Source organism: Capricornis sumatraensis, chromosome 13 (assembly GCF_032405125.1).
Source record: "Capricornis sumatraensis isolate serow.1 chromosome 13, serow.2, whole genome shotgun sequence".
NCBI classification, from domain to species: domain Eukaryota; kingdom Metazoa; phylum Chordata; class Mammalia; order Artiodactyla; family Bovidae; genus Capricornis; species Capricornis sumatraensis.
The window spans coordinates 84,330,190-84,346,198 of NC_091081.1; the positions used below are offsets into that span (position 1 = coordinate 84,330,190).

Genomic DNA, 16,009 nt, shown 5'->3' on the forward strand with positions numbered 1-16,009 from the left:
TCTCCGTGGGATCTCCTAGGCAAGATTACTAGGGTGGGTTGTCATTCCCTTCTCCAGGGGATCTTCCTGACCCAAGGATTGAAATTGCATCTCCTGCCCTGCAGGGGAGCTCTACACCACTGAGCCACTGGGGGGCCATAGCTTACCTGGAGATGAAAACTAAAATAGGTCTCCTTTCTCTTTCTCCAAATTTAAAAAGAAATGTCAAGCACAATGCATGGGTGTGTGAAGCCTCAAGTTCTGAGAATCGGCCCCAAGTCTGTGTAACATACTGTTTTCCAAAGCACCTCATTCTCCAGGAGATCTCTGCTGACCTACAGCAGACGGAGGGGAGGCCGGCCAGTCCGTGATGAGCGGCATCGGGTGTGGCCAGGGCAGCTTCTAGCTCACCAGGGGAAGCAGGAGACTCGGTTTTATCTACACTCTTCAGCCTTTTTCTTTCATATCTGCTTATGTTTTGCCATCCCCCTATCGGGCTAACGTATTTTCTATCAGTCAGAAGGCAGGCAGTGCCCACCACAGCTGGGACTTTCTGTTGTATAAGAAAGTGTTCTATTTATCACCATTTTACAAATGAGACAGAAGCTCAGAGAGTGACTTGCCAAAACCCTATTCCTGGAAGGTCTAGGATTGGGCCGTGAAGCCCACAGTCTCTGAATTTAGAGCTCCTTCACGTCCGTTCTTCCAGCAAATGACCTTAGGAAGGAATGACCTTCCAGGAATGACCTTAGGAAGCAACAGAGGATCAGGTGCTGACATCTGGAAAAGTAATTCTCGACGATGGAAAACACCCACCTAGTTTCCTAAATGAGATGACAATGAGGTGTGTGTGTGTGTCTGTGTGTTTTGTGTGTGTTTGAGGTGTGTGCCGATGAGCTGTGTGTGTGTGTGTGTGTGGGGGTATGCATGTGTTTCTGTGTGTGTCTGTGTCTCTGCGCGTGTTTGTGTCTGTGTGTTTTGTGTGTGTTTGAGGTGTGTGCCTATGAGTTGTGTGTGTGTGTGTGGGGGTATGCATGTGTTTCTGTGTGTTTCTGTGTCTCTGTGCATGTGTGTGTGTATTGTTGTGTGAGTGCCTGGGGCGTGTATATTTCTGTGTCTCTGTGTGTGTGTGTGTGTTGTGTGTATCTGTGTGTGTGTTGTGTGTGTCTCTGTGTGTGTGTGTTTGTGTGTTGTGTGTGTGTGTTGTGTGTCTGGGGTGTATATGTGTGTGTTGTGTGTGTGTGTTGTGTGTCTGGGGTGTGCGTGTGTTTCTGTGTTTGTGTGTGTCTGGGGTGTGTGTGTTTCTGTCTGTGTGTGTGTGTGTGTGTGTGTTGTGTGTGTGTGTTTGTGTGTTGTGTGGTGTGTGTGTGTGTGTCCTCAGGGCAGGGGCATCCTTTCTCCTGGCGTGCAGCGGAAGCCTGCAGTGTGAAGCCTCAGAGCCTGAGCCAGCCCCTCGCTGTGCATCTATGCCCCCTTCTCCAGCATTGCTTTTCGGAAATAAGCATCTCAAATTACCCTCAGTAATAGCTCAGAGAATTGCCAAGAACAGTAAATCTTTTCTTACTGTGAAATCTTTGCTTATTTGATATTGTTTTCTTTGATAAGCAGGGTTGACTAGGAAAGAAAAAAACAATTATTTTTTTAAGGGAGGAAAATACAGTTTAAATAGTGTCACATGGAATAAATTAACTTACGGGAAGGGGATAACTCTGATCTTCCAAAAACCTTTGCTCATTGAGCAGACTGGCAAGTAGGTCCTTGGTGGAATTACATCCCTTCCAAGGAACCGCACGCCGCCCTGACAGCCCGAGTTCCACCATTGCCTCTTGAATTCCACCCTGGCCAATGAACCACACTTCTTACCAAACATTTTCCCAACAGTGATGAAGTTTCAGCCCATATAGAGAGTTTACACACTTTTTTTCTTGAGTTTGCTGAACTAATCATCTAAGAAAAAGTTTAGTGTATAGACTTCTGGCTGGCATAAAATAACGATCCCCACCAACACTCTGGATTTGATTATCTCATGCAGTGGAATAGAAATTGAAGGGTCTGTCTCACTTAAAATAAGAAAAGCTTTGCAAGTTGATTTAAAAATCTACCTTGAAGTTATTTAGCTGTCTGTTCCTTTTGTTTTAGTATTTTCATCTGTCAAGAAATTAGTTTTGTCCATAAATGTAATCAATATGGAATGTAAAATCATCAAATTACAAAAATAGATTTAGAGTTCTCATGATAAAGTGTACCTTAAACTTGAAGCAATACAAATGTAAATTAGATACAGATATTTGGACATCTTGCTTATTACATTTCTTTGGCAAGTGACAGAAAAATGATTGCAGTGCTTGTTTATTTTAATAAAAATTTGATCTCTGTCTAGAATTACTGCGATGTTTATGGAATATAATAGAGGGTTTCTGGTGTGGACGAGAACTCAATAATCATCTTTCACACAGGAAATAAAAGAGAAAGATCAAAGGATTCTTAGTTGAGTTTCTAGTCACTCACTTTTTAGAAAAGAAGAAAACATTAGGAGTCAGGTGAAAGAAGCTGAACTTCAAAAAGCAGTGGAAGCATTTGGGGCAGTAAGAAGAAGATTTGGGGAGAAAAAGTCAAAATAGAGGTTCTGGTGAGAACAGAGAGCAGGAGGAGGTCCCTACTATGATTAAAATTTGGTGGGTTAATCAGAAAAGTGGTTCACAGTTTTATTATTTATATTGTAATCTTTTCATAAAGGATCAAAGCTTTAAAAAATTTTTTAAAGTAGGGGTCCACATACTGGAATGTCAGGTCATCACTCCAGGTTCAACTTCTTGAAAATAAAGCAAGAATGTAATGAAATTAGCAAAGCAACTAAAAGCAGAATTGCTTTAAATTTTTAGTTTTTTTTTCTTATAATTTTTACAGTCATTCTGCCTACAAATAATGCAACAATAGTTTTCTAACAAATGACGCCTTACCGTCTGAGCCACCAGGGAAGTCATGTGCTTTATTAAATATTTCCAAATGCCTCAACTTAGCTTCTCATAAAACCAACTCTTTTGGTATTCATGAATTCATTTTATTTTAATTAAATTAAGAAATCTAGGATTAAGCACAACTAGCAAAAAGAGGTCTGGAACAAACATAACTGATTGAGGTTGAAACACTCGATGAAACTGAAGGGAGCAAGCAAGTGGACGATCACTAGTCTCCACTCTTCAGTGGGCCCTGGGCATCCACTGGGACGTATTTCAGAGGAATTAGGTGATGTTGACTAGCTTGGTGAATCTCTTTTGTATACACTGCTAGGACAACATTTTTATGCTATTAAACTTAGGTGACTCATATTCAGTAGTGCTTCCTTTCACTATTTGGAGAAACAAAATATTGTAAGTGGACTAAGTGGACATCTTTACCCCCAAAAGTTAAATGTGTATTAAATATAGGCCATTATAGATATTAATAATAGATCTTGCAACCTACTTTATATGAGTGCTTTACAGGTGTCACAGAAGCATCTCTTGAAAAGATTCAGTTCTCAAATCTGTATGATGAATTCAGACAGAGAGGGACACCAGTCTCATCTCAAAAATCATCTGAATCTTGAGTTTTATAGACCTTTACTCTCATTAGATTGATACCTTTCCTGACCCACTTTGTACTCTGCTATTTATAAAAAGCAAACATCTAGAAGGAAAAAAATAAACTTCAATTTTTGGCACTAATAATTACAATAATATCTACAAAGTTATTTGTAATACATTACATACTTTCTCTAAAGTCATTTACTTAATTAGCATTAATTGAATATCTACTACTTTCTGGCTTGGTAGATGTGTGATTATTTTTAGCCTGTCTAAGATCTCTCAGGGGATCATTTCATTAATGCTAAAGGAACTGATGGAAAGCTATTGACATTTGCGGCTAATTCCCGTGACAATTGGTAAGGTTTTGTGGGAGAAAAAAAGGGCTTTCTTCCAAGATGCCTTACTTAAAAGCACTAAAAGAGAAAAAAATATATAGCATTTCTTAGAGGGGTTCTAACTCCTTGTCGTGAGCAATGAGATATGCCTGGGAGTCAGTTTATCAGGAGTTTTACACGTTTGAAGAGACCAGATTCTGTGTCTCAAATTTAGGTTATTGGAGACAAAGTCAGAGAGGCAATATATTTAACAGGGGGTTAGGACATTGGAACATAGATTGACAGTGCATGAAGAACTATTTTTAGGTCAGACTAAGAAATGCTCGTCATTTTAAAAGCCTTTTACTCCTGTAGGTAAGATAGTTGCACATTAGGCAAGGGTATTTTCTGAAAGATTATTAATAGGAGAAAGTGATGACAGATTCTGACTAGCCTATAGGAAGAAGGCGGTACATGTGAATTTCGCCAGCCCAGCATCTCTTTGGGCAGTCATAACTCTTCCTCGGAGAAGGCAATGGCACCCCACTGCAGCGCTCTTGCCTGGAAAATCCCATGGACAGAGGAGCCTGGTGGGCCGCAGTCCATGGGGTCGCCAAGAGTCAGACACGACTGAGCGACTTCACTTTCACTTTTCACTTTCACGCATTGGAGAAGGAAATAGCAACCCACTCCAGTGTTCTTGCCTGGAGAATCCCAGGGACAGGGGAGCTTCATGGGCTGCCGTCTCTGGGGTCGCACAGAGTCAGACACGACTGAAGCGACTTAGCAGCAGCAGCAGCAACTCTCCCTGTCCTTAATTTGATTCAGGTGGGGTTGCCCCATCTCCTGAAGCCAAGTGTGGGCACAGTCAATCACATCTCTCTATCTCTTTGTGGTTGCTGTTGCTCTGTGCATGTGACTTTGGCTAAGCCAGTGGAATATAAACCAAGAGTTCCCTGTGGTCCTCTTTGTCACCATGAGGAAAGAGCTTATTTGAGAGCAGTCAACACAGTGAGGGCAGAGCTGAGTGGTGGAAAGATCTGTAGCTTCAAGAGGACATCATTTTAGGACCTGAATCCAGTTGAATCAATAGCCTAACCACTTTCTAACCCACCCAGGAACATGGATAAATCTCTCTCTCTTTTAAAGCTAACTTTAGTTGGATTCTGCTTCTTTGAGAGAATTCAACTCATACAGCCTGACTGGGAGCAGAAGGATAGGTGAAACCTAGAATCTTTCCTCGAAAGCCCATAAATAACCATCCCATGAGATAAGCGGAATAGGGCAGATTTCAGTACCATGTCATTTTAGTGATAAGAGAAAACAGACTTCAAAGAAGTGAAGCCAGTTGTCCAACATTAGGCTGTTAACGGCTGGCCGAGCAGTGACTAAAACCCAGGCATCCTGACTCCATATGCCGTCTACTTTCCACTACAACTGTACAGAATGCATAGCCAGCAAAGCTTAGGGGATAATCTCAGGACTAATTTCCTCAACAAATATGCCTCCCTCCCGAGCAGTTAAGGAGACATACTAAGCAATATATTTGGATGTCGATGATGCCATGGAACAGGTCAAACACAATCTGAAACTTACTTGCAAGGTACGTTTGGGCAAGCTCAGCAAAGTCAGCTTGAATTACTGGTCTCATTTATTCACTGGGATAAATAATACCATTGCTCAATTTCTGAATTCCTGAAGATCACTGTGGTCATCACAGCAATGATATGAAAACATTCAACCTACAATTTTATAAAATGGAAATTCTCATTAAAGTCTTGTGTCCTGCACAATCCTATATAGAGGCTTGATAATTTTTAGCTTATTCTCATAGAACTGTTTAAATAGTTTTCATGCTATAAGGGTTGTTAATTCCTAACTGTACATGCATATGACATTGCTGCCCAATTAAAACTTCCCTTAATTCATTAGTGACATCACAATAAAGTCTATTACATGGGCATGGTGTTTGAGGTCAGAAGAATAACACTGTGCTCCTATTCAAAGTTATTATATACAGATGAAATCATGCCAATATGTCTATGAAGAACAGCCTTCAGAAGGAAAATAAGTTATAAAAGGGTAATATCTCAGTTAGGTTGTTGTTGGTAGTAAGGATGTAGAATGGTCATTTGAATGATCATTGTGTATCTACATGGGTGGTCCTTTACAAAGCCTCCTAAGCCACTGATGAACTGACAAATGGCTCTTCCTGGGACAGCACAAGCAGAACTTGGGCTTCCCAGGTGGCTCAGGGATAAAGAATTCCCCTGCCAATGCAGGAGACGTGGGTATGAACTCTGGGCTGGGAAGAACTCCTGGAGAAGGAAACACCAACCCACTCCAGTATCCTTGCCTGGGAAATCCCATGGTAGAGAAGTCTCTGCAGACTACAGCCCATGGGGTCGCAAAGATTCCGACATGACTGAGAGGCTGAATACAATCAGGTCTTGGGCGCTGGATGCCACAACCTCAGACTTGACTAGGATCTTGACTCTGAGACCTTTAGACTCCTAACGGCTTGATCCCTTAAAATGTATATTGATGATTCCATTGCCGCTCTGAAATCCCGAGCACCCTTCTGAAATCTATACGAAATTTGTTTTGCTCCTGTAAGAAAGTACATTTATCAATTTAGAATTTCCCTCTGATAAAACAGCTAATCATATTTGCTCTGAAGCATGCATCTCCATGACTATATGAACTGCTTAAGGGAGTGCAGCAGAAGTTGGGTATTGGTCATGATACAGTCTGGTGTCCCAGACCTGCCGCCAGGGAGCTGTGTAACATGGGGTGACTCACTTAATCTCCCTAGGACGCATGCCCTTCCCGGTAAGGATTTCCAGTCTGAGTCTTTTCAATATTATTTCCAATTGTAGATTCTAAACATTAGGCAGAAAACACACAAAAAGAGAAGGGGGCGGAGACAGGGCATGAGTCTAGCATCGGAGCAAATTCAGTTAACAGCACCTCACGAGCAGACAGGGCTTTCTGCTCCCAGCCGGGCAGCAGTAGCTGTCAGTCACGGCTGAGGTCTTTGATCAGCCATTTGTTGCCGCGTGTGTGAAATCAATGAATATTTAAGAACAGCGCAAAGTGAGCAGAGATGACAAGACGAGCCAACATGACGGTTCAGTCAATTAAATCCTTGTGCCAGCACAAACCGCCTGTGTTGAAGGCTACAGCAGGGATAAGCCCAGAGAGAGAATATATTCCTTGTCAACATTTTCAGTCAATATAAATAGGAAGGGTTTTCCAATTTGGGGTGTGCTGATACAAGCATTCTCAAAATATCATTGAAAAGAACATATTAGCCGTCTAAATGAGGATGTTTGCTAATGTTCTAGAACTTTCTATCTTGGAACAGAATTCTGTTTTCTTTATTTTCCTCAGTGTTAAGCACATCATGTCACAAAAATGATTTTAGCATTAGGAAAAAATATGTATTTTAATTTTAATCCTTCTGGATCACTTCTTTTTTTAAGAAGCAAGAGTTAGCATGCAAAGAGCATAATTAAATTGAGCAGTAAAGATCTTGATACTTTCATGCTCCTAGGAAACTAATATGTTATGTGATTTGCTGGCATAAAATCAATTCAACAAGCATTCCTTTTTATTTTTTTCCCCTATTTGTTGTTTACATTGACTTCTATTACCCATATGATGCTCAGGATTTCAGGATGGGTAGAAATGCTGAATTCTGAAGCATTCTGGTCCTCCACCATGCGAGGGGTTATCAGGTGGAGACAAGGCGAGATCATACTCTGAGATCCCCACGTGGTCCTGCTTCAAGGACAGCGGTCAAAGGTAATTGTGGTTTTGGCTTATTATTATTTTTAAGCTCACATAGACCACTGGTGGGACCAAAATGCATTTTCAGGTTGTGAAACGGTAACAAAGGCCCCGAAGTCAAGCAGCTCAGCAGGATGTGGACACGGTTTTGGTCCGTCAGGAAGGAACTGATGAATATGCATCACTTCTGCCCATTATCTCAGTGTACAAACGCTCGATGCACAGGGCAAGGGTCCGTGTCCAGCAGCGGCTAATGAAGCACTGGGGGAGAGAACACACACTCCCACTCATGCTTGAGGGGCAAAGAATAGCCTGTAGACGTTCCCGCCACTGTCCACAGGGTCAGGGCTGTGGCTCGTCATTATCAACGTGTTTCGCCACTTAAAGAAGCAGGGCTGCCCCAGCTAAGAAGGGTAGCCATGATAAATCACCCCTCCCTCAGCCTTCTGTTTTAACTGTATGTATAGTTCATTCTCTGGATTGAGATGGCTTCCACTTGCCTTTGAAATTCACCGCATGAAAAACCATTATTTGCATTTCAAGCATAGGTTCAGGTGTCTGCAGCAGATCAAAGACCCTTTGTACTAAACTCCAGCATTCGAGCTCAGTCTAGAACACATTTGGTAGGCTGTCAGCGTGGCCTAGAGCCAAAAGCACAGCCAGAGAACCACCTGAGAAAATAGACATAACTATCAAGAGCCACGCCTCTCAGGAAAGAAGCAATCAGTTTAGAAACTAAATTTTACCCTTTCTGCGCAAGCTTAACTGTGTATACGACTTTCTTCAGGGATTTTTAAAAATATAGTAGCTGGGAGTTTGTGAGCAACTTAATTCATACCTATGAGTTTAATTACTATAAGGTAACAGCACAGAGCATGACACAGCTGGTCAAATTACCCAAAACCAGTTCCAACCTGGGAAAATGGTAGAAAACTACTAAGATAACTCTTCTCAAAATTAGGGTAAGGTTTGGAAGCCATCTGACTCAAATTTGCATAGACTGACCCTGACTTTGTTCCTGGTCCCCTAGGAGAGGACATTCACAATGCGCTTGCTGTCCCTGTGCTTGACCCGGGTGCCTCCATCAATGGCACTTGACTCATTATTGTCCTGATGCGACAAACAGCACTTGAAAAAGTAAGTGCCTTTGGCCTAAAGAAAAGGTTGAGTGATTGGCTGCCTTTCTGTTTGTGACAGTCTGTCTAGTCAAGGCTATGGTATTTCCAGTGGTCATGTATGGATGTGAGAATTGGACTATAAAGAAAGCTGAGCACAGGACAATTGATGCTTTTGAACTGTGGTGCTGGAGAAGACTCTTGAGAGTCCCTTGGCCTGCAAGGAGATCCAACCAGTCACTCCTAAAGGAGATCCAACCAGTCACTCCTAAGGGAGATCAGTCCTGGGTGTTCATTCGAAGGACTGATGTTGAAGCTGAAACTCCAATACTTTGGCCATCTGATGTGAAGAGCTGACTCATTGGAAAAGACCCTGATGCTGGAAGGGACTGGGGACAGGAGGAGAAGGGGATGACAGAGGATGAGATGGCTGGATGGCATCACCGAATTGATGGACATGGGTTTGGGTGAACTCTGGGAGTTGGTGATGGACAGGGAGGCCTGGCATGCTGTGGTTCACGGGGTCGCAAAGAGTCAGACACGACTGAGCGACTGAACTGAACTGAACTGTTTGCGACATGAGTGTACATAAAATAAAAACAGTACATGTTTTATTTTGACCTGTGGTGGAAAGCATTTGGTACGTATTTCTATGCGCTTCTGTTGAACCCTGAATATTGATCGGAAGGATTAGATCACACCAGAAGAGATTTTTCCAAAGATGGCTGCTACAGTGCTTCTCATGTCCAATACTCATCTCAGGAAGTCACGCTGACAGTCCCCCTGAATGGTGGGGCCTATGTCCTCTCTCCTTGAACCCAGGCAGGAACCTCTGTGATGGACCTGACCAACAGTTACAGGGCAGCGATGCAACAGGGCTTCCAAGACTAAGGTTATGAACATTCCACACACACCCACCTCGCTCCCTTTGAGAGGCTCCATCTGGGAAGTCAGGCACTGTGCTGTGAGGAAGCCCAGGAGACACAGAGGGGCCACTGCTGGTGTTCCAGCCCCCAGGAAGACGCCTCCAGACCATGCCAGCCCCCAGCCTTCACGTCTTTCCAGATAAGGACCAGATGACACGGAACTGAGACCAGCTGTTCCCTGTCCCCTGCTTGGATTCCTGACCCACAGGGTCCTTGAGCACAATGTATTTCTCATTTCAGCCACTAACCTGTGGGATGGTTTACTTTTCACTAGCTATGCTTTAGGATTTTGTCCAAGGAGAGAGAGAATTAAATGGATCTGATGAAAGACTAAAAATATAGTTCTTAATTTTTTATGATAATGAATAACCTTCCAGACATTTATAACTTAAGGTGAGTTTATTTACTTAACCCCTGAATGGCCCAGCATGCTTTATTAATGCATTTGTCCCTCCTCTACTCCCCATAATCAACGTATGTAACAAGCAAGTTCATGCCATGAAATTTCAAGTGTCATCTGCAGAAACAGAGAGAGAGAAAGAGAGTGAGGGAGATTTATCTCGTGAATACTCAAGTCGTTTTACGTAGGCTCTTTAGGCATTCACACTTTGTTTTATAATATGACCAGTATGGCATTTTGGTGTATCCCTTACACCTCATAAACCTAGTAATTTGTGAAGTCGGTTGTCTGTTAGCGGCCGTGCATGAACTGGCCCTATTACGGTGTCTGGCCTTGAATTCAGCCAATCTGCATTGCAGAACGTTCACTAAATGCACAACCAAGGGGCGTGTGCATCCCGCCTCCCTGAGTTCTCAGATCATCCTCAGACGGCTCTCTCCAGTGGTAACTATGGACCGTTTTCAAGGGTTTGCTACCTTTTGTGTTTCACATCCTGAACTCATTGCACAGTATACTCGTCATATTAAAATCTCCTTCATGACCTTGGTAATCTGTACTCTCGTTATATTTTCCTATGTACCAGCGCTATACCCAATAGATTACATTTAAGACAAACAATCAAGACTGCTTTATCACAGGAAAATCTAATGCTTATCTTTTATGAAAAGAGGTTTAGGTTTAATCAAGACCTACACATCTAACATTTATCACTGTAAGTAGATACTTAATGTCTGTGTTTGGAAGGTACTAATTAGCTTCTAATTAGTGGGGTCAACACCAGGAAATCAAAGGTACCTGATCCTCTGGGGATGTTTCTGTCTCTATCCCGACTAATCACCTGAGCTCCTCCTGGTCCCAGGAGGTACCAGGTGCCAGGATGTCTCTAACTCTCTGAAATGATTTCTCCAAGTGTGGTGGAGTGACCCGGGTGGTCAGTAACTAGGGAGTTCCTACTGAGTAAGTTCCCCAGGCTGGTTCCCAGAGGCCTGCATTTGCTAAGACTGTGAAATGACTCTTAGGCAGAATCTCCTTTGAGAAGCACCACTCTCCAGCCACTCAGGCATTTCCACTTTGATGTTGTCAGGGTTCATCTGATACACGTTCACCCAGTGACCGTTTTCTGTCCATGGCTGTGAGAAGGATGAAAATGCCCTGGAAGGACCAACAGTTAGTAAGCCTTGCTCAGAGGACAACCATGATACTGGGCAGCTTGTCAGTAATTAAAAACCTCTCAGTACTTCCTAAGTCCATGCCCCTTTTTAAAGTTCATTCCTAAATTAAACACTGCAAAAAGTTTCTTCTCAAAAGAGATTGTAGTTGTCTCAAAGTACTTTTTCTTCTATAAATCATACACATTTACCAAGAGCCCTGAGCTTTGACCCACAGGCAGAAGCCGAAGGTAATCTGTCTCTCCATCATGTAATACAGGTTTAATAAAACCCACACCATTGTCATCTGGGTTATACATGAAGACATACATCATCACACGTTTGCACATTTTGATGCTTCTTTAAGCACAGAATTCACGACACTCGGCAACTTTTTTCCAAGCAATTTACAAATCGTTTCCATCCCTCATTTTATTATCCTACCCTGAGTCAACTTGTGCTTGTGGCATCATCAATCTGACTGACTGGTAGGGTTTCAGAGAGCAGTGTTTTAATTTATGCAGACATCTACCCCAAAGCATCTCAATCACTTGGAGCATGAAACAGAGGTGGCGTTACATTTGCCAGAAAATGCTGCTTTTGTTATACGTGTATATCTAAGGACAGGATCATTTATATCCCAGAAAGCCAGGCTGGTGACAGATAGGACTAATGTATCAATGTCAGAAGAAAATTCGAGGCAAGAGATGGCGACCAAAGTCGGCCTCCGAAGGTACTTGGAACGCTATCTCAGAATGCCCTTCTGGGTAAAACGGACGTGATATCATCACTGAATTATCAATCACTAATGAAGGCCTATCAAATAGAATACACTACGATATTAACGTAAGGAAATCTTGGCACCTTGGGTCCAGATCTGGGGGTTTATGTTGCTTTAAGTCTTTTTCTAGTTTTATCGTTACATCTGAGCTACAATCCAGGTTTCTGAGATAGAGCAATGTGCAGCAATCATGGCTGACTGACATTTACAGTAAGTTCTTTGTCGCCAGTGTTATAAAAAGTGCCAAAGGGACACACTGGGGCCGTAGCGCCTGACACAAAACTGGACCCATTCAATACCTGTTATCTGCTTCAGACGTTATTTAGATAATTGAATAAGATGCAGTTAAAACAAACAGGAGAAAGAAAACAAAAGCAAAAAAAGTGAAGTCATTAACAATTTAACAACTTTCTTAAATCCAAAGAGTCGCTTTCATTAAACTCGACTGCACTCTTTCCCCTTTGCACTTGGGCACGTTCCATCCGCAAACCTGTGGCTCTACCAGTTTACACTACTAGTGGACGCAGGTTCAATCCCTGGGAAGATCCCTTGGAGGAAGAAATGGCAACCCACTCCAGTATTCTTGGCTGGAGAATCCCACGGACAAGCCTGGCGGGCTACCGTGCATGGACTCACAAGAGTTGGACACGGCTGAACACTTAAGCACCCGCGAATTCTGATAAACGGGAAATCCTGGGCCCCTGAAGCCCTTCTAATATCACTGCTCCAGGGAAAAGGAGGGCAGACGGCACTTCCTGGAGGGGGCGGGGCGATTAGGGGAAATGTCCGGATCACATGGAAGCGATGTCCCTCCCCGCCGGCGGAATTGGACACAGAGCCAGGGAGGAAAGGCCAGTGCTTAGCCACCTGTTTCCTCTCCAACAGGACACTCGGGCAGGAGGTAGCTTCTTAGAGAACTCCCAGCAGGCACATTTTCGGATACCTCAGAGTAGGACTTAGGCAGATTGCTTCTTCTGATGCAAAATTAGGAAAATGCCCAGCTCATTTACATGAGTGTGTATTCCACGTGGAACTGTGGAGAAGACAAAGGGTCAGCGAGCCCAGAGGGGTTGCACAGCAAAGGCCAGCCCGGCTGGGGCCTGGGGGTGTCCAGGGCATCATACCACACCCCCGGCAGGGGCCCGGTCAGAAGAGGGGGTGCCTGGCTGGAAACCCGGACAACAGCAGCTGTGAGTTGGGCAGACAGAAACCATAACGCGAGCTGCTCAGGATGACCAACAGGAGGCGCACTACTCCCCAAGAGCAGACAAGTGAAGTCACCACAGACTCACGACCCAACGTCGCCTGGTCACCTCCGAGCACCAGTCCTGCAGAGTGACCCTGCCGCGCCCAGCCCTCTGCCTGCACTTGCATCACCCAGGGCGGAGCCCCTGCCTGAGGGGGCGGGGCCCCTGCCTAGCCAGAGAGAAATGCTTCAAACTGTGGACCACAAGGAAAGTGACACCACTTGAGTCAACTAGATATGATCATAAAGAGACTAAGCTTTAAGCTTGAGGTGGCTAAAAGTTCATTAAACTGAGTTTACTGAATTGGACTGACTAGGTCTGCCGCTGAGAGAAAATGGCAGCTTGTCAGAGGAAAGTGAGTTTTCACACCTTGATGGTTGCCTTCCGGTTCAGACTTACCACACACATGAGCGAGCACGCGCACGTGCGCACACACACACACACACACACACACATGCCCTCACTCAATCACACACATGAATATTTCAGTCCCACTTAGGGATTCCTATGTGTAGTATAAATCAGAAAGCAGTGAAGCGCCTGCCTGGTGGCCTCTGGAACAAGCGGTGTGTGAAGAAGCCGCTTTCTAGTCTGAGGAGAGGAGGGGAAGTAGGCCTCTGTCTCCAAAAGCGGCTAGTGGTGACTCAGATAAACTTGGAGCTGTTTTTTCCACTTCGAATATTTTCCAACTTCAAAATATTAAATGGTGGGCAGAAGGTATTTGGAAATAAGACCTGTTGTTTAAATATTGTGTTAAAGAGCAAAATACTCGGGGAGGGAGTGAGGAGCGGGAATCCTGCACTGTGGGTCCTGCCTCGCCTCTGGGTTCTCTCTAGGAACTTCCCAGCTACTGCTCTTCCAGCTACCTAACTGTAGCTCTCACCATGCTCTCCTCCCCTGTTTCAGACACTCAGGGCTTCTGAACTAATGCTCTGATTATACAGCTGTTGCTTTGGCTTTGATTTTCCTCCCTCCTCCAAAATCATGAAGGGTCTGCTCCGGTGATGAACCTGGCCAGTCCAGGAATTAAGATTTCATCACGATGGCTACAAAGCTGTATGTCCAGCTGTGATCAGTCATCTGAACTCCAGATCCCAGCCAGGGCCACAGAGGCCTCTCCTGAACCTGGTCAAGCAGCTTGCCATCCCCCGCTCCTTGGTTACCCTCAGCCAAAGTGCCCTAATTGAGCTCCTCCAAATGCTCACTGGCATCTCACATTATCTTATTTGTTCATGTGTTTATTGCGTATCTATTTCTCTTCTCCTCTCTCAGACTCATCAGGAAGGTGATGTAGTATTTTAAGATAATTCTAAAATCCTGTTTTAGGATCAAATTAAAGCAGCAAATGTGAATGTAAGTTAACTGCAAGTCAGGGCTCATAAGGCTTGTTCTTCTGACCTAGAATGGTATTTAGAAAGGTTCTAAATAAATATTTGGTTACTAACCAGGTGGCTCAGTGGTTAAGAATCTGCCTGCCAATGCAGGAGATGCAGGTTTGATCCCTGGGTCAGGAAGATCCCCTGGAGGAGGAAATGGCAACCCACCTCAGTATTCTTGCCTGGAGAATCCAATGGGCAGAAGAGCCTGGTGGGCTACAGTCCATGGGGTCACAAAGAGTTAGGCATGACTTAACTACTGAGCAAGCACGTGCAAATCACCACCCATATACAAGGAAGCCCACGTCACGTCTGTACTGGGGCACAGTTTGGATACTGCAAATTCAGTCCAAAGTTGAGTTCATGATGGTTCTCCATATTTTCAGTCTGCCTAATCTTCAGTCAAGGTCATCCTGATTTATCCAAATGCTAAATCCACACCCCTGAACACCATCTTACCTCCTAGCTCTGTCCTTCCCCCACAGATTGACCAGTCAGTTTGTCCTTGTGGCTACCAAGATCTAGAACCCCATGCCACCACTTCTCACATAGGTTTTTGGGATAGACTTCTTTCTAGTTGACCTCTGGGTGGACATGGTTCCACATAGTAGACATAATACTTACTTTTTAAAAGGCAAACAGGTTTAAGACACCTCTTTAAAATTCCCTAGTGGCTTCCCATTGCTCCTGGAACACCACTAAGCATCTTTAGAAGACCTTGCAGAGCCCTGCCTGAGGGCGCCTCTCTACCAGTAGCATCCCACGGACATAGGCTGGCCATTCTGCCCCAGCAGCTTATGTTCTGCAAACCCGTCAAACAACTGTTGTGTTTTCTGAGGAGGCAGAACTTCACTCCTATACTTTTGACATTCCAAATTCCTAACAAGCTGCCCGTTTGAGGGTTTGGGAGTATGTACTCTTCTTACTGTTTCTTGACACAACCTGCTTAGCCATTGAAAATAAATTGGTTTTCCATCCAGCATGAAGCATTAATTAGAAATGCATTCACTGTTTGAAAGTATTCACATTTTAAAAGGGTGTCACACAAATTTTGGCCACAACATGGAGGTTTCTCATTTTCATTTATCCTGAATGATAAACTCTATCAACAAAAGGAAGTGTGTATACCAAACTGTAATTTTTTTCAGAAATGCAATTTCTTTTTGAGATGACTTTAATCAAAAGAATAATTGCATTATTCATGAGCCATGTTCCATTAATTGGAAGAGTTGATAAATTACTACATAAGATAGCATCATCTTTCAATGAAGAGAAAATGGTTTTCCTTTGCTGTTCTTTCAACCACAATTATCACCCCTGAGTCAAGTGACTTACAACCCAGCAGCCAAGTTAATCATTTAA

General features: G+C 43.6%; 1 protein-coding gene across 1 annotated transcript in view; it reads right to left on the reverse strand.

Annotated features, from left to right (window-relative positions):
- The window catches only part of PRKN (parkin RBR E3 ubiquitin protein ligase), a 1,204,761-nt gene that overhangs the window by 290,511 nt on the left and 898,241 nt on the right, over window positions 1-16,009 (reverse strand). The gene's annotated exons all lie outside the window — the stretch shown is intronic.